The sequence below is a fragment of the Thermobia domestica genome, chromosome 7, assembly GCF_964235325.1.
Source record: "Thermobia domestica chromosome 7, izTheDome1.hap1.1, whole genome shotgun sequence".
NCBI lineage: Eukaryota > Metazoa > Arthropoda > Insecta > Zygentoma > Lepismatidae > Thermobia > Thermobia domestica.
In genome coordinates, this window is record NC_137460.1 from 79,608,233 (window position 1) to 79,627,316 (window position 19,084).

Below are 19,084 nucleotides of genomic sequence, written 5' to 3' on the forward strand. Positions count from 1 at the left end.
TGTTGTAAGAACTTTACGTACCAGAATTTGAAGATATTTTCGTGCATCAAACGATCCTTCACATATATCCGTCGTTCTGACGTCTTTAATGATGAACCAAGCCCATACCATCACTCAGTAACTGAATATTTGCATCTCTTAAACAAAATCCTTTTCAAGTTCCTTGCTTGTTCATATCCACAACTTCACACCACCATCGTTTCCCACTATTCTAAACTTCTTTTCAACGAAGGAAACGACGTGCTTCCAGTTGTCATAAGTGCAAGTTGCATATCGACTCACAAAACTACATGTTGAAGTCCTCTGTGTTTTGTCAGTTTCGACTTTCTACGCGGTTTCTTTGTATTATCCTCTTCATACAGTCAAGACGATACAGTTGTACGAGTAACTGCAGTTCCAAGATCATGTCAAACTACAGAAGCGATTTTTGGGGAAATCACTCCTTAAATCTGCAGTGCTATTGATTTCATTTAGCAATCTTTTCTGGGTAATGCTTTATTTTTTCTTGACGAAGGGACGATTTGTTATGCTGTTTCCACTTGTGAATTAATCTTCCTGCCGTAGAATGATGGATTTGAGTATTCCATTTATTCCCTTGGACATTTGCCTTAGCTGCGCAAAGCAAGAATTATGTCTTGTTCACATGACAACAAGTCACATTTCTTACCCATCTTATTTGTTTGCAGTCCACATGTAGCAACAATATCACACACAAACAACGCTGCACAACAATAATTTTGCCACTTGACACTATCCAAACAATGAGAAAGCAAAGAACAATCATAAAATGCTATTTACTTCAGCCTACACATCACAAATGCAATGCAGAATCCTCACTACAATAATTTACGAGATGCACTCAGTACCATCTAGCGAAAATATTACTGATACACAAACAACTGGCAAGCGATGTCGTACACCACAGGTGTCACAGACAACGCAAAGAACTATCCCACTCTTCATTTCCTTCTATTCCTCTTCTAACGGGCTGCAACTATGATTTTCTATGTAAGTTAGCTTGAGAAATAAGGTGTCGCTATTTTTTCTTTACAGAGTGTAATACAAAATACAACAAAAACCTTACTTAATAAGTTTTATATTAACTCAATACATATCACAAACCAATATTTACTAGTGTCAAGTAAAAATAAATAAGTAAATAACTAATTAAGGGGCAGGCCATGAAGATCAAAGGAGTGTGTGTGTGTGTGTACATGTCCTCTTGGTTTCTGTACTCATGGAACTGACATAGTAAGTATATACCTAGGTACATAATGCTCCGGCGGTATACGTAGTCCCGGGTTTGATTCCAGATGGGAGAGCAATGAACCGCTGCGGTGATTTGGCTGGTTGGTTGGATTGGAGTTTAGCGTTCCTTTCAGCACAGAGGCTATAAGGGAGGTGGGTCTACAGCTTAACGTGAATCCAAACCACATGAGCTCCCACGGCAATCGAAGGCTGATCTTCCGCGCCGAGAACGGGTAGGCTATCTATTCAGCCACGAGAGAGCTCTCTACGGTGATTCTGATTCCACTTCACATGATTCGGATAGACTCGGTGTTCAGAAAGGAGACTAAACTTCACGAAAAAACAAATCACGCTCCAGCTTGCTATGTAACCCAACCGCCCAATTTTACCAACTACACTGCCGTAGCTGAAATGAAATGAAATATTTAAGTTTTACGTCCCACGGTTTTTCCCAATTATGCTAAAGGAGGCGGTGATAAGGAATGAATGAAATGGTGGAATAAAGAAAGTAGGAGAAAACGGGAGAATCCCGAGAAAACCCACGCAATGCGTTTTTCCACCACAAAGCTCACTTGGCGCGAGCTGGGATCGAACCAAGGACCCCATACACCAGAGATGAGCGCTCTACCACTGAGCCATTGCGGCAGTTTATACTGCCGTAGCTATCGATTAGTGTTAAGTATTTGAGAAAATAAGACAAGTTCTGGACTACAGTGGTCCATTCAGGAAATGAAAAACAGGTACTTTCCAAATGTGAGACACAAGTATCAGTCCCTCTCCATACTGGCAGCAATTCGCCATGGATCTTTCCAACGAAGACAAAAACTACGTGCCAGAAAGAAAAAGGGAAGACTTAAGAAGTCATGAAAAATGATCAACATTTCAAGATCTTCTGCGGTAACTTGGAAAACAAATTTCCAACAATTACATAGTCCATGACCATTGATAAACACGAAGCCTGATTGGTGAGACAATCAAACTCTTAGACACTTCCCTATTCGTCTTCCATACGCTCTTTGTCTCTGCTTTTTCAAGATTTGTTTTTGTAGCTTCATGAGAGATAAACATTACAAAAAAAAAAAAAAAAATGCACTTGTCTTAGATACTTGTCGTCACGTTATCTGCAAGAATTACACAGATTAATTAACTTAAACTCTTAACACAGAAAGTTTCTTCGTACTTTAGTATGTGTTTCCTAATCACTATTTTACTTCAAATTTTACTCTTTCGCTATACATTTCACCCAACGTCCTGACATTATAATAAAAGTTTTATATATATATATATATATATATATATATATATATATATATATATATATATATATATATATATATATAGGGTGTTTCAGATAAAACGTCCAGTGCTTATAAATCCGAAACGGCTGAGAATAAAAAGATGAAACAAAAACTGAGATAGGAAAATGTCATAGGGCGCATCACATGGTGTTGTGGTGACTCCCAGGGCCCTCCTTCAAGGGGGCCCAGGGGCCAACTTCTAATTTTCAAATAGGAACACGTATTGAATCATACCTCATTCAATAGTACTTGAAAAACGAAACAACTTTTGTAGGAAACAATTTTCGATTTGGGCCACCGTTTTTAAATGGCCGCAAAAAGTGGGTCCTATATCAGATAAAACGTCCAGTGCTTATAAATCCGAAATGGCTGAGAATAAAAAGATGAAACAAAAACTGAGATAGGAAAATGTCATAGGGCACATCACATGGTGTTGTTGTGGAGACCCCCAGGGCCCTCCTTGAAGGGGGCCCAGGGGCCAACTTCAAATTTTCAAATGGGAACACGTATTGAATCATACTTCATTCAATAGTACTTGAAAAACGAAACAACTTTTGTAGGAAACCATTTTCGATTTGGGCCACCGTTTTCAAAATGGCCGCAAAAAGTGGGTTCTGTATCAGATAAAACGTCCAGTGCTTATAGGCCTAAATCAGAAACGGCTGATAATAGAGAGATGAAACAAAAACTGAGATAGAAACGATGATAAAGCATATCAAGTGGTGTTGTTGTGGTGACCCTCAGGAAACTCAGTGAAGGGGGCCTAGGTGCCAACTTCAAACTGATAGAGGACTTTTTGCGGCCATTTTGAAAACGGTGGCCCAAATCAAAAATTGTTTCCTACAAAAGTTGTTTCGTATTTCAAGGACTATTGAATGAGGTATGATTCAATACATGTTCCCATTTGAAAATTTGAAGTTGGCCCCTGGGCCCCCTTGAAGGAGGGCCCTATGGGTCACCACGACAACACCATGTCATGCGCCCTATGACATTTTCCTATCTCAGTTTTTGTTTTATCTTTTTATTCTCAGCCATTTCGGATTTATAAGCACTGGACGTTTTATCTGAAACACCCTGTATATATATATATATATATATATATATATATATATATATATATATATATATATATATATATATATATATAATTACTACAGAGGTTGACTAATTTATATTGAGCCGCATTTGAATGTACCACTTATCCAGAAAATGCTGTGTTTCCACCACAGGTTGTGTTTGATCTGCAGGTCACCTCTGCTGACTATTGCCCAGCATCGGAGTTTCCATTGCAGGAAACTGTGTTCTAGTTGGACCGATGCATCCCACTTTCCTTTAAAGGCTTTCCACTAGCCGAAGACGGAGCGGATTAGACGATGGGACAGGTGCCGCTTGAGATGTCCCAAAGCAATAGTCCATTGAGCTAGCATCTGGTCTTGTTCGTACAATATTGGGACTTCATGGTAGTACATTTCAGTCAGAACATCTGTCTGGAAGTACGCAGCATTGATTTTGACGTTTCATTCCACCTTTGGGAGACACAGTTAAGAGTCTTCATCCCGGCGAAATTAAAATACCGCTAATTTTATAGTAATTACGTGATATCTTCAAATAGATAAAAGATAAATGAAATATGAAACAAGAGCACCCTTCACAATATTATTTTGCATGAGGTATCGTTATCACAAGTCACCTAGTAGCTTTATGTTTTCAGTTGTTTAGAAACGCGAAAATAAATGCCGATTTTCAAAATGGCTCGAAATCAAAAGCAGATAAGTGAGTTGCGATAACGGTTTCTCATGTAAAATGATATTGTCTAGGGCGCTCTTGTTCCACATTTCGATTATCTTTTACCTATTTGAAGATATCACATAATTACTGTAAAATTAGCGGTATTTTAATTTCGCTGGGATGAAGACTCTTAACCCCTGTACGAGAAACTAGCCACAACCATGAACCCAGGTCTATATATAATGGCACGAAATTTACCAGTATGCGAGGAAAATTCACGCCTCATCAAGGAAACAACAAACGTCCACCGATCTTTCGCGAGATGACGTTCATACAGCCTCCTACAGTCCCTTTTTATACTCAGCAACATGACACGGTTTCAGGACGTGCACACTGCTGCTGTGAGCAACAGCGAAGCGTGAATTTATGTGAATGGCGCGGCTGATTATCGCCTGCGAATAGGGTTGCCAACTTTGAAAAATAAAATTACCGGCACCCGTTCATAATCACCAAAACAGAGCTATTTTAAACCTTGAAACATACTGTTGAGTCTGACAAAAATATTGGTCTGCCAGTAAAATACCGGCCAGTTGGCAACCCTACCTGCGATATGTGTCGTTTTCTGGCCATCGCATGCTGTGAAGAGGGAATTCAGAGGTAGCTATTATATGCAATAGCGGTAGGGTTCTCTTCCCGGGAGGCCGGTTTTTAGCTGTTTGCGTCTGTGTGGTGGGCCCAGAACTAAGTACTGCATATTCCGATGTAATACGATTCACTATGGCACGACCTACACGAAAATTACACACTTTACACATTTCTACGATGTCCGACGCCGTGAACTTAGCGTCGGAAAAAGCCACAAGGAATCCTTTCTAGAGTCTATTGAGTTTCGGCGGCATCAGACTATGCTCGTCCACACTGCTCTCTAGCGTGACTAACGAGATACTGTTGCCTGCTTGGTAGCGATAGGTTGCGCAGGCGCGGTACAGTTGCACATTGACATCGGCTCAATATAAATGAATCAACTTCTGTACAAAAGACACAAACATGCCAGTGTGTCACGGTAATTCTTAATAGTTAACATTCCGGCTATTAGTTGTTGCTATTTGTGCTGCCTACCTTACGCTAGCAAATGTGGCTATCGTGGAGGCAAGTTACAGAGTTAAAACTAGTGTGACAATCTAAGTGCAGTTTACAAACTGCATTGTTTCAATTTAATTCTTTAAAAACAGGACAAAGATCGTAACCGTATTTAGATCTGATCATTAATACTTGTGTTGTTTCCATACTTGATCATTAATATTTGTGTTCATGTGTTGTGACGATTTAACTGCTACTAAAACTGTATTGTTTCAATTTAGTTATTTGCAAATGAATAGTGTTCAACTCAGAATTAACATACAATAAACACATGCATGGTTTGACATAGTAATGTAGAATAATTTAACTGAAAACAGACAATTTGATCAAAAATAACTGCAATGCATAAAATAAAACAAAAAAATAAGTATATTAGTCTTCCCGGTGGAAGCTCATGTGGTTCGGATGCCACTAAGCAGTAGGTCCCCGTCTCCTATAACCTCGGTGCTGAAAAAGACGTCAAATCCAAACAACCAAGCATATTACACAAATCTTTATTGCATTTTAATGAAGACCTTGCATTTCTTGGTCCTTTTGGATGACTGTCGCGAATTTGCGACATACTTCTAATGAGTGTTTCTGCAAGCTGATGTGTACCGGCGGTCGTAGATGCCAACTGTAATGAATTCGCGACGCATCCACTCATCCAATCCTTGCTTACTCGGTCATCTATTGACGATTTTCTCTACTCCTGTGATTGTTAATATTTTGTCGGCAACAGAACGTGTTCCTGCGTTTTTGCTAGTTTCATATTATGTTCCAATCCAAATGGTTCTCGAAATTTTACAGTAAATTACATAGTCAATTTTACTGGAAATACATACTAATAGAATAAATTTAGCATATTTTTAAGTTGATTTAACTTTCTAGAATATGTAACTGAATATTATATATATATATATATATATATATATATATATATATATATATATATATATATATATATATATATATATATATATATATATATATATATATATATATATTTCAATTTTGCGTAATTTCGACGTAATAATTGTCTCACATCTATAAGGCTATACGTTCAAAAATCATCGCAGAATAATACATCGAAATTCACAAGCACTTGTAGTTCTGCTTTTAGTAGCTTCTGTTCCTGAAATCAGCATATCACGATCGATCGAAACTGTGGTGTGATCCAGACTATGTCGACAGACGAAGTAGAGTCTATAAAATGCTAAAATCAAATTATTCTTAAACATAAGACTGGGACATAGTCAGATATAGAAGCTAAAAACGCAATTCTAATTTACAACGTTGAGTTACTTCGTTAATAGTAAGTGAAAATATCAGCACCCTTAATTAAAAAAAAATCGCACTAACTTCTAAAAATATTTTAGAAGTGTTTAGGGATATCATTAGTTTTTATTTATTTAAAAGTACGGAAGAAATATTTTTTTTCGGGAAAGAAAGAAAAACGTAAAACTTACGGAATAACGTAAGGCTAGGCAACCCTAGATGACACTGAACATGAACGCTGTTCGCTGTTTCCTATTAAGATACGAGTAGTGACCAAACTTGGACTTCAGCAGTATTATTTCTGTAACTGCAAATTAGTTGAAGAAAATTAAAAAGAAGTTACATATAAATGATTAGAGGTCTTAATTAAGCACACTTTTAACTTATAGTGATCAGCGAGCCGAAGGCTTGGGGAGAATAGAAAAGGGGTCGCTCCATAGGTATTTAGAGGAAAAGAATGATAGTGGCTGAAATATTAATCTACAATACCGTCAAATGGGGTGAATAGAAACATGGGGGTGAATAGAAACAAAACTCCCGGATTAGTTTTGGATTTATCTGGACGATAAATTAATCAAGAAAACTGAAATTTCTTAACATAGTCTTATACGGCTAAAGTGTCCAGGGCAGAGACAAAATGTTTTACTGAGTTGGGAACACTGAGGTAGACGGCAGTAGCATTAATGTGTTACTGAAATCTTACACGGTATTTTAGCGCTCCTTAAACTTTCTTGGTAAGTATGACATTTTCATATTTGTTGCATTTGAACATATGCCTATTTTGTAGTTTGTTGTTTCATTTACTGACGTTCATAGTAAAAGTTTTCCTTTTGTAAATTATTTTTAATCAAAATTTAACTTTACTGGGTTATTGTTATGATTTTTAATTAGTGGGGTGAATAGAAACACTTCTTGGGAAATTCTTGAAATTCCTCAAGGAGTGGAAAATTCTTGAGGAGCAGAAAAAAGGACCTGATAGGAATGTATCAACCATCTCTAAGAACAAATTTCCAAGTCTTCTGAAAAAAAAAAAGTGTGAAACTGAAGGAGGAAAATATCAGGGCTGGATTTGAAAAGTGTGGAATTTTTCCTCTTTGTCGAGACCAAATACTGAGGATGTTGCCAAGAAAAGACAATGAACGAGAAGAAACAGAACAGCAAAAGTCATCTCAGACTGTAAACCGTTCCCTTATGGATTTTCTCAGGAGCATGAGAGAAGATGAAAAAATTAAATAAGGGAAGAAGAGAGTACGAATAGATGTTTCTGGTAAGAGCTTTGGTTTGTTTTCTGAAAATGATACATTTTCATCAAATCACAACGAAACTCAACCTACCTTTGTATTGTCGGAAGAGGAGAAAGACAACACTCCAGAAGACAACATTCCAGACGATCACGAAGTAGATGATGGTTTTCTAAAGCTGGTGATTTTGCTGTGGTAAAATGAGAAGCTAAAACTCGATGAGACTATTCAGCACCTAAGTGGGAAAATGGGAACATGATTCATATGTGGGAGTGTTTTATAAGAGAGCACATAAACAATGAAATTTTCAGAACGAAACTGTTGGGTTTTATTAGGAGTTCGTCAGCACGCTTTAAGTATATGATAACTTTCGGGACCCTTCGTGGCTAAGCGGTTAGCGTATGCGCCTTTGGCGTGGGAGACCCGGGTTCGATTCCCGGCGGGAGCTCATGTAGTTCTGATTCTACGTTAAACAGTAGGTCCACGTCTCATATAGCCTCGCTGCTGAACGGGACGTAAACCTCAAAATCAACTCAACTCATGATAAGTTTCCCTAATGATTTCTGTGGTTTAAATCTTATTCAAATATCATCAAAACTATATGGTCGTTTATACCTATATTGTGCATTGTATTGTTTTATAAGTTTGTAACTTATGTAATACTGGTCTTATTGAACTAATATCTTGCAGGTATCAAATAAATAGTTCGTTTCAACAAATACGCTGTTTCTTTTTTACCTTTCCAATAGTATAAAAGAAACAACAATGAAAATAAATTGTTTCTATTCACCCCATGGGTAGGGGTGAATAGAAATATCAAGAAAAATCAAGGTGAAGAAAAGTGGAGTTGATAAATTAATATGACGTTTACTGAAATTCATTAGCATATTAAGACCTTTCTTTTGGAATAATCTGATACGCGAAATCTTTAACATTACCAGACTTATATTCTCATATAGCCAAAAATGCGTTTCTATTCACCCCATTTGACGGTACCTAAAATTAGCTTTTTTTTTGGTAAAGTGACAACGTATGAAATTTTGAGAATATGTTATCATTTAAAAACAGCTTGACCTACCTTTTTACCAGAAATTAAAGAATTCCGTGTAGTAATGGTTCTTGAGGGAAGTCACATAGAAAATCGCTGCAAATTAGGGGGAAAAAAGCTTAAATAATGTACTATAATTCTTACATGCAAGAGTAAGTGCATTAGGCAAATACTCTTCCCTTTACCAGATACACACGTTTTATGCATATTTTCAACGTATCTAACACGTAAATGCACCAGCCTATTGAGATTTAGGTGATCTATATTCTATCCTTGAAAATTAATTAGTAGTGACGATCGCAATAAGATCATATTATTTGAAAAAAAGAAACAGTACTGTAAATATGTAATTGAAAATTGTTTTTCTATTATGAGAAATACAAACCTTAGGAATTTACTTCCTTCTATTTTCGAAGATAAAGTTCCGACGGCCATTGTGCATTTCTGACTTGGTAATTACAACAACTCCGAGTCTAATGAATTACAGTAATCCAATCCAACTTATCTAAGTTACACATTTAGTATTTTCCATTTTTACGAAGTACAAGATTATAGATTCCATCAACATGTCACTCGGCAAAACACATCCTTAGATTAATTTTAAAAAAAGAAAAAAGATTTAGGCACAAAATAGTCGCGCGGTTGCAGCTAACACGATAATTCGTCTGGAATATTGCGTACCACGAAATCATCATCCATCATTATAAGATTTGGACAAAGCAGAAAATGTCATTCAGGCTTACTTGCATTGTGATTCACCTTCGAAGAAGTTAGAAATACCATCGCCATTACTCATAGTCGACGTTACACTTCATAGTTTTAAATTACATAACTATATTTTATCATCGTCAAGTTTAAAACACGTAAAATGGTGGTATTCACTGCACTAGTTCAAACATTTTTTCTTCTGCGCTCCACACGTGAATAGCAAACAACTCTTCAAAGTCATATATATTTCTTTAAGTTACTGAACAACCCTGCGCTTGATTGCTCTTCTATTACTACTGAATGTTCTACGCGAAGGAGGTACACAATATTACACTGAACTGAAACTTCAAAAAGAATGATTAATAGCTGGAGAAAGTGACATTAATAGTTTCCACTTTAATAATGATCTGAAGTTTCTACGATAAAAACCAACAACGACAAAAATTATAACAAATTTCAGTCACACACAGACCTGCTGGTGAATCGCACTCAAGCAAAATACGAAACAAAAATAACCGAGTCGCATTGCGGAGGCTGGTACGTACAAAAAGAAAACATTTCCTTTTGTACCATCACAAGTCAAAATCCTAACCTAATTTCTGTGGCTTTGCGTGCAATTTATCGTTTGTATCCCCAAAGCTCCCTTCTATCGTGACGAATCGTACGTTTACTTGTTACTCGCATTTGTAAAGATACATCTAAACTAGAAGTTGAAAACTGAAATTCAACGTCGCTAGGTGAGATAATTTATAAAATGCGCAACTCTAAATATACATACTGTAGTAGAGCCACATGTTGCATTACATTCTCTTTCATTGTTTTAACGGAAATTTTTAACGCCGTTAAAATACATACCAATGGAAAGAAAAATATCACAGTGAGTATGCAAGCATAAAACACACCTACATGATAAATCTGTTACGAAAAAGATAAAAGTTTCCCTTTAAATGTATTAACTAGTCTTACTACAGTATATTACTTTAATGTGAAGTTCTTCTTACAACTGATGAGGGCGTTAAATCAATAGTGAATATATTCAGCGCTCGTCTTTGTTGTACATAATTTTGGGTTAATTTTCTGTAGAGACCTACGTGTGATTATGCTATCCTTCGTAATACCTGCAGTTTCTGCGGAGCTAAATATGTTTATGCTACCTTATCAGTCAAATCGTTGACTGTGACAACTGGATAAATCGAACTGATTGAAGTTCCGAGACGGTAGCCTCGAGAAAAAAATTTTAGTTACCTCCGGCCTTATGCAGAGTCGTTCTGACGCGTGATTAGTGCAATACTAAAGAATTTGACTAACATGTTTCCTGCAGTATTCAGGTCTTTAGTATGATGCTAATCATACGTCAAAACGGCTCTGCATAAGGCGGCTCATATTTACGTTGCTTAGCGTTCTCGCCTTTAGAAAGGGAAAACGACCGGTTGTATTTCAAAATTTTGGATGGCCGTCTTACAGAGATTTCACTATATAAGCAAGAAAGGCCTCCTACACTTAATACGTATCGAACTGCTAAATAAGCCCGGAACAAACAATAACTTCACATGCCCCAGAAAATAGTACGTGGTACTCTGAAATCTGATTCACTCTTTCCTGAATTAGGTATTCGTGTCACCGAGTTAATGACCACACTAACTACAGTATTTAAATGGTACGTAGAACTTCTTTTGGATAAAACCTGAGACAAGATACTCAAATAATATTCATGAAATACAGACAAGTTTTTCTCTTTGCTGATTCAATTATCTAAGATTATCCATGAATCATAACGAACTCATCGAACGATCACAGTCTAACTGCAAATAACATACAATTACAGTACTGCTGCAATAAAATTAATTTCATTGTTGTCAGACTCTTGCGTCTTTTGCTTACAACAACTAAGTAACTCTTATGGTCTATGGAACCCAGAAGTTCAATACCGCGATCACAAAAGCTCTCCATTGACTTCTGAGCTTAGCCAATAGGATCCGGTTTCTATTTTGTATTCCTACTTCTGCGAGACACATCTTAATATTGTCCTCCCATCTGCGCCTAGGTCTTCCTAATGGTCGTTTTCATATTGGATTTCCAGTTAAAACTTTAAAAGAATTCCTACTTTCTTCCATTCTGCCTAGATGACCTACTCGCCTGAGCCTCCTAGACTTCATGACCCCAACAATGTTTGCTAAACGGTATAAATTATGCAGTAGGGTGGAGTGAAATAGTGGTCAAAAAAATTTTTGGGGAATTAATTTTTCTAATAGGGCGGAAAAGTTGCCTTACCATTAGAGTACTGTATTACAAAAATATTAGTCTTGTTAATTAATTCCTTTGGGTGCCACACAGGACTTGAAGTTTGACTGAAATCCAATATTTTTATCCGTATTGGTAAAGGGGACAAAATTATTTTTTTCTGTATTATTTTTTCTAATAGAGAGAAAAAGTTGCCTTACCATTAGAGTACTGTGCCACAGAAATATTAGTCTCTTGAGACATTTCCTTTGGGTGCTATACGGACTTGAAATTTGGCTGAAATATGTATTTTTAACAGTATTGTGAAATTAGGAATTTTTTTCTGTTCGGAAAAGTTGTTATACAACAATATTGTATCACAGAAACCCCACTCCTCTGAGTCAGTTCCTTTTAGTGTTATAGATATAGAGGGCTTGAAAAGTTAGTTGTAACGTACTTATATTTTTTACAATATACTTGAATGGAAAAATGAAACTAAGTACCTTACAAAAATGCTATATTCGAATACAACATCTTTATAATTATTACAAATATTACACAAGTTTCATAACATCAACTTTTTTGTTTCTTATCTAATTTTGAAAATCAGTTGGAAAATCTTTATAAACATATGTGAGCAAACATACAAAAGAACACTACCTTGTACGTAAAATTGCACTAGATTTATGTGTAGTCTGTATTACCCTACGTATATACTCGACTACAGGCATCATTGATAAATACTGTATATTAATAATATTAGAGAAGTTAGTGAGGCGATTTTTCATTCTTGTCTGTTTGAATATAAGCTAAGAAAGATTTATAATAGATATGTGAAAAAAGATGACAAAAATACACCACTCAGTACAAACATAAGATTTAGGTTTTTGTGTGTAGTGTATGTTACAATAGACATCATCACACAATTTTTAGATTAATTGCAAATATAAGAAAAGTCATGTAATGCCATAAACATTTCTGATCTCAGTTTGAAAATAACCTAGGAAATCTTAATATACAAATAATATGTGAAAACATGACAAAATACATTATTTTCTATTCTTGAAAATGAGCTAGGAAAACTTCATATCAAAATAATATGTGGAGATACATGTCAACATACATTACACTGTAGAAAACTGACTTTGTGTTGAAGACAGGCGTACGTCTTCGAGACTCGAGTCTTGCCCTTATGTATCCATCTCGTCCACTTAGACCACAAACACAGGACGATGCTTCTGTCACCAATTTTACACATCGTTCTACAGCTTGGCGAAGGAATGGATATGGAACGTTCGGAATTTCAATATTCGTGGTATCACCTTGAATGACTCTATGAATATTCGCAGCAGTGAGATCCATAATAAATGGGGGGCAATTTATAGCCAAATCTGCCCAGTTTATGAGTTCTGTGTAGTCTTTAGCTTCAAAATTGAGTAATGGAATGTCGTAATTTCTGATTCCAGGCATTTGCGAGGTTTTTGCCTTAAGGACTCGTCGAAACCCCAGTTCTCTGATATGTTTCCTCTTATCTGTCATCATAGAGAGGAGAATGTTTTCAGGATGTGCATAGTATCCATTTCTTTGAAGTACAGGATCAATGACAGCCTTGTACTTTTCAGGAAGGAAGCGCGATAACTGAATTATTTTGAAGAAATGTCTTGATCCATCTGTGCCAAAACGTTTCTGTTTTATGCTGAACCAAACTGGCGCATACACTTTTACAACATACTGAGAGAGCACTTTAAATTCTTCTGAAGGGTTTGGTGTAGCTACATACAATCGAATAATTCTGGTTGCTGTAGGAACCCACCTGACGTGCGAAATGTTTCCTGGATAGCGTTTTGCCAAAGAATCAGGAAAATGTCCATTTGAAACAGCCCTGCAAATCTCATACAAATATTTCTGATCCGCACTGAGATCATTATAATTCTCGAAAGCTGAAAGATGGCTCTCAATTACAACTTATCCCACAACTGGTTGGTCTTCACAATTTAATAATGATCTTCCAATCTGTCCAGAAAATGCATGAGGACCTGTTGTCTTACCAATTGATTCTAGCAAATGTCTTAAAGGGAGCTCATTTACGTGCAACAGACAAACCAACCATTGCAAAAGTCTCTGAACAGTCTCTTCTAAACTTCGTATTATTCCACCCTTTCTGCCAGTATTTGTAGCACGAAAAATTGAAATATTTTCACTCTACGTATTGTAAAATGCTTTGGCAGAATAAAAACACATACTCTCCATTTCAATTCTTTTTAGTTCAAGTTTCTAAGACAATTATTTGACAGGATATCAACCATTCCTCTAGTCTCCTTGCTCGCCAACCTAAAAGTTGGAAAATTTTGCGGAAGGAAAGGGTTAACTATGCTGGTGGCACCCAAAGATAATAGATTTCAACGAAAATAAATATTGATTTTTAAAATACTTACTAAGGAGCAATAATCCCGCACTATTAGAATACCGATGTGCAAACTTAAATTTTTCACTCCACCCTATTATGCAGTCCTCGTTATGAAGTTTCTGCCACACCCCATTCCCGTTCCTCTTGGGTTCGAATATTTGTCTCAGGATCTTGTTTTCAATACTTTCAGTATACGTTCTTCCCTTAAAGAAAGAGACTTATGTTTCGCAACCATACAGGACAACAGTTGTATGATTATCGTTTTATATATTTTAAGCTTCAAATTCCTCAACAGAATTCGCAACGACGAAAGATTTTGAGCTGAATAATAACACGAATTCCCTGCTTTTAGTTGACATTTATTTTCTTCGTGAATATGGTTTTGCTGTGTTAATATTAATCCTGTATATATATATATGAAAATATTTATTTTGTTGAAAATACTATTTGATATTTTAACGCATCTTTAATTTCCAGTATTACGATCCAGACGAACTTTCATGTATTTAGTTTTCTCCGCATTTACTTCTAAACCCATGTCCCAGCAAGGGTTCAATAGCACCTCTGCATTTCTTACTACTGTTCTCCTATCATTCCTTATAATATTTACATAATTAGAATACGGCATAACGTAGTGAATACCACTCAGCTCTAGGTCCTGGTTGCTGTCTTTGATTTTCCTTACAGCGTAATTATTACTACTCCTTTTCTAAGTTTTATCACGGCGATATCATTTTACTATACTTAATTTCCAGTAACAATCACATACCGCATTCACTATTAAAAGGTTGTGTGAATAGACTAATTAAATTTAAAGAAACCTTTACTGGCAAATTCTCTCCAATAATTGTGAAATACTACAACTAAAACTAAATATGCTCCAGATTCCACACTTAAAATGAATTACGCGAATTAGTATAACTCTTACAGATACACGCAATCAATGTGTTTGAAATGTCAGTTAAATAGAATAAACACGGGTGGAATATGAAGTATTATTTATTGGATTATAAACATTTCCGTGAAAATTATGCGGAATATAAAATGAAATCTTTGAGTTTTACGTCCCACGGTTATACCGGTTAGGCTAAAGGAGACGGTGGTGATGAGAGATGAGTGAAATGGTGGAATGAAGAAAGTGGGAGGAAACGAGAGAACCCCGAGAAAACCCACGAGCACGATGTTTGTCCACTACAAAGGCGGAATATAAAATCCAAATTTTCTTGTTTAATAAACTGAATCCACGCATTTCCGAAGAAACAAGACATGATTCGTTATCTAAACATATAGTCTGTATTTACCAGAATCCATCTGTCTTTGAATTTGGCCTCTGCATGAACTTGTCCAATTTTGGAGGTGTGTTATGCCATAATACTATGTTCTATGGCGCTGCCAGTTTAAATATAGTTCCTTTCGCATCCTATAGTAGTGTTTTTGTCATAATCCCTCATATTACACTTGTTCTTTTGTGATATTCACTTATATGCTCGCTCGTAGTACTTAAAATACATTTATGTGTATACTTTGCACCCCCTTTTCTCAAACAGTCCAAGTTTGGCTAAACAACTAGCGTTAATTTGTAGTTTCGATTTCGCGCCGTATCATCTTTGTAATAGGTTTTCCGTTTCAATACGAAACTACACGAAGCAGGAGATAGCTACGGTTACTTTTCTCCAAAGCTTCTTCCCAGCCGGACTTTACTTTATATTGATTACACGAAATAGTATTTAAAGTATCTTTCAAAGTATTAAATTTTCAGTCCTTTTCGCTCGTCTAATCACTAACGTGCCTTTGTTACACGGAGTCCCGGTTCAAATCCCAATGGAAGAGAATTGAAATTTAAATGCATTACGGTGGTTTGGACTCCATTTTAAATGGGTCCACGTCTCATATAGCCTCGATGCTGAAAATAAACGCTAACTTAAACAAACAACATGAAATAAAGTGATATAAATTTTGTGAAACCATTGACTTGAAAATAACTTGCATCTCATTTGGAAAAGTAAAGTTTTAAAATATAAACTTTCACGGGAAAAAATATCTCGCTAGAATGTTCAGGTTTGACTTCTGGTGTGAAGCCACGTGGTTCAGATTTCATGTTAAACACCACATAAAAGAAACAAACTTACCCTCAGGATGAACAGATAGAATCCTCAGGATTCAACTGTTTATGTAGTACATTTAACAGTGTGTTTATCACTGTAACATCTCAAACATCTGCATACAATCACGGTCGCCTGAAACAAATAAAAGAGTTATTTTAAAACCCAAGTTACAATCATAAAATGTTACTTAGATATGTCTTGAATATTGTCCGATGTTACACATTCTGTCTGATTAGCAGAATCCTAAAAATATGTATTATATCGTAAGAATAATAAATAAAATTGAATATGAATAAAACAGCAACTGTAAAACATTCTCATAAATTTTAGAGTACGCTGGCAGGAAACAACTGGGTTAGGATACTCTTATTTAAATTAAATTTATATTACACTAGTATGTGGAAATTAAAAGGTCTTGTGCAAATCTTCAAATTTCTCTTAACTTTAACACTACTTCTAGAACTTCTAAGCCCTCACCTAATATCACATGTAAATACTTCAAATTTAATCTATCTCAAACTAATCACTAGTTTGTAGACCTTACTACTAACAATGAGGATAAGTAAAGTGAGTTAGATATCAATAGCGTATTTCGGGAATATCTCTTTTTCTATTTAGTATCTACATATTAAAATTGTAGGTTTGTATGTTTGTCTCCAATCCTTTCGACAATAAGATCTCGAAAACCACAAGCGCTAGAAATATGCCAGTTTTACTGGTTGATTCCAAATTTTGTGTAGATTGTCCGGTTCTAACTGAATATTTAAAAAACATATCCGTTATTTCTTTATTACCTTTTTAGGGGTACACTGTAAGTGTTGAAACTTTTTTAAAAGTAAAGCATCATATCCCATGACTTATACATTCCAACATATATAGTTGTATACAAGGGTTGTATCTCAGGCGTTTATTTCATGAATGATGAAAAACGAAGGATAATCATTTCTCCAGTCTAAGATGAATCTTTATTGTTTGGAGTGTTTTTGAAATTAACACCATACATCACTGACATTATAATTAACTGTGTATATAAGTATTTTCTTATTACATACTGCATGCAAGAAGAAAGAAAACACTGACCACTCATGGTTTAGAAACTCTAACCGGAAGTAGGCTCAAATCTTGCAAACGGTGCAAGATATTGAAAAAAATAATCGAAAAAATCTCCCCTTTATGATACCCCTTGCCGATTTTTATCAAGACGTATTTCACTTGTGCCTGTAAATAGACATGTACAGATGTTGTGAGGAATGACAAGACGATTCATGTTTATACATGAATGAAGCGCTGTGTAAAGACCGTAAGGTTCAGTTGTCTACATATTAAAATATTAAGTTTATGGGTTTAAGGCCAAGAAAAGTTCATACGTTTGTAGTCAATTCATTTCGACAATAGGATCTCGAAAACCATAAGTGCTAGACACGATCCGTTTTCGTTGGTCAATTCCAAATTGTGTGTAGATTTGTCAGTTCTCATTCAAATTTTCAAAAAAAAAAAAAAAAAAATTCTAATCCACATTTTAGGCGTCGTTTTGTCCTTATTAGTTTAATCCTAGAAAGTTCGTGCTCGCATCTGCTACGTAAAGGACCATCGGGGTGGGTGGGGGGTCAAATGTGTCCGCGCTGGTTTCAAGTAGCTTTCAGAGTATACTTGTTCAATTTGAGTTAACGTGTGGAACTAAATTTCAAAAAAGAATCTTTTCAAGGAATTGTGCTTTTTATTCCTAAAAAACAAAAAAAAAAGGGCTAGGCATAGTGCGTAAAACTGCTTATATATTATACCAAATTCCTTATAATACTATGCAGAAAATCAGTATTATAACTTAACACTTGACAAGTTCTAGGAAAGCCTAAATGTTCATATAAAGAAGAAAATTAACATTTTTAAAAAGTAATACACATTTTGATATTAAAAAAAAATGAAAGAAATTTTGGGGAAAATAAAGATGTATAGCACCTACGATCAAGTAGGGTTAAATCGACCCGCACATGATTTTTTTTTTTTTTTTTTTTTTTACAAAAACCAATTATGTATATTCCAGGCGAAAAAAAGCGAAAATGAAGCTTTCATCAAAAGGAACAATAACAAAAAATAATAATAATAATAATAATAATCTGAATACATATTAATTCATATAAACTAAATAAAAGAACTCGTGGGCAAAATTGATCCCCCACCCTTGGTATTTCTAGGGTTAATATTGCCACTAGGACGTTAAAGTTGATACCCTTGTGAAAGGCAATCTGTACAGGAACAACGTACAGCGGGTTAATGGACATTTCAGTCGCTTTGCTTTAATTTGAATGATAAAACTTATTGTATGCTGGCAACTTCGAAGGCTCGTGGATCCGCAATGAGGCGTACTCGGATATGCAATTATAAGAAAAAAATGCATTTGGTATCATCTCACTTATGCAAATACGCCACAAACTCACTCCAACATTCTATATATTAAAATACTACATCTATATATTTGCCTATAGCAATTCACTCCCTTTGATAGGAGTCTTCCTGTCCTTTATTGGTATCCGTAAAGAGACTCTTGCACATATATAGTGAGAAGAAGATTCACGCTCATATTAGAACCGTGCGCTGTGTGTAAATAACGCAAGTTCAGTTAGTCACTTCATTAAAAAAAAAAAAAAAAAAAAAGTAACACCATAAAACTCTGACCCCATAATACT

General features: G+C 35.6%; 1 protein-coding gene across 2 annotated transcripts in view; it reads right to left on the reverse strand.

Annotated features, from left to right (window-relative positions):
- LOC145690219 (WD repeat-containing protein 47) overlaps nt 1-19,084 on the reverse strand; it is a 584,313-nt gene that overhangs the window by 524,888 nt on the left and 40,341 nt on the right. Inside the window, exons 2-3 of one of the 2 annotated variants that reach the window (XM_081764894.1) lie at nt 16,425-16,532; nt 6,863-6,978 (exon numbers count right to left, since the gene is read on the reverse strand). The gene's annotated coding sequence lies outside the window, so the exon portion shown is untranslated. The remainder of the gene's footprint in view (nt 1-6,862; nt 6,979-16,424; nt 16,533-19,084) is intronic. The other variant, XM_081764893.1, reaches the window with a different exon arrangement.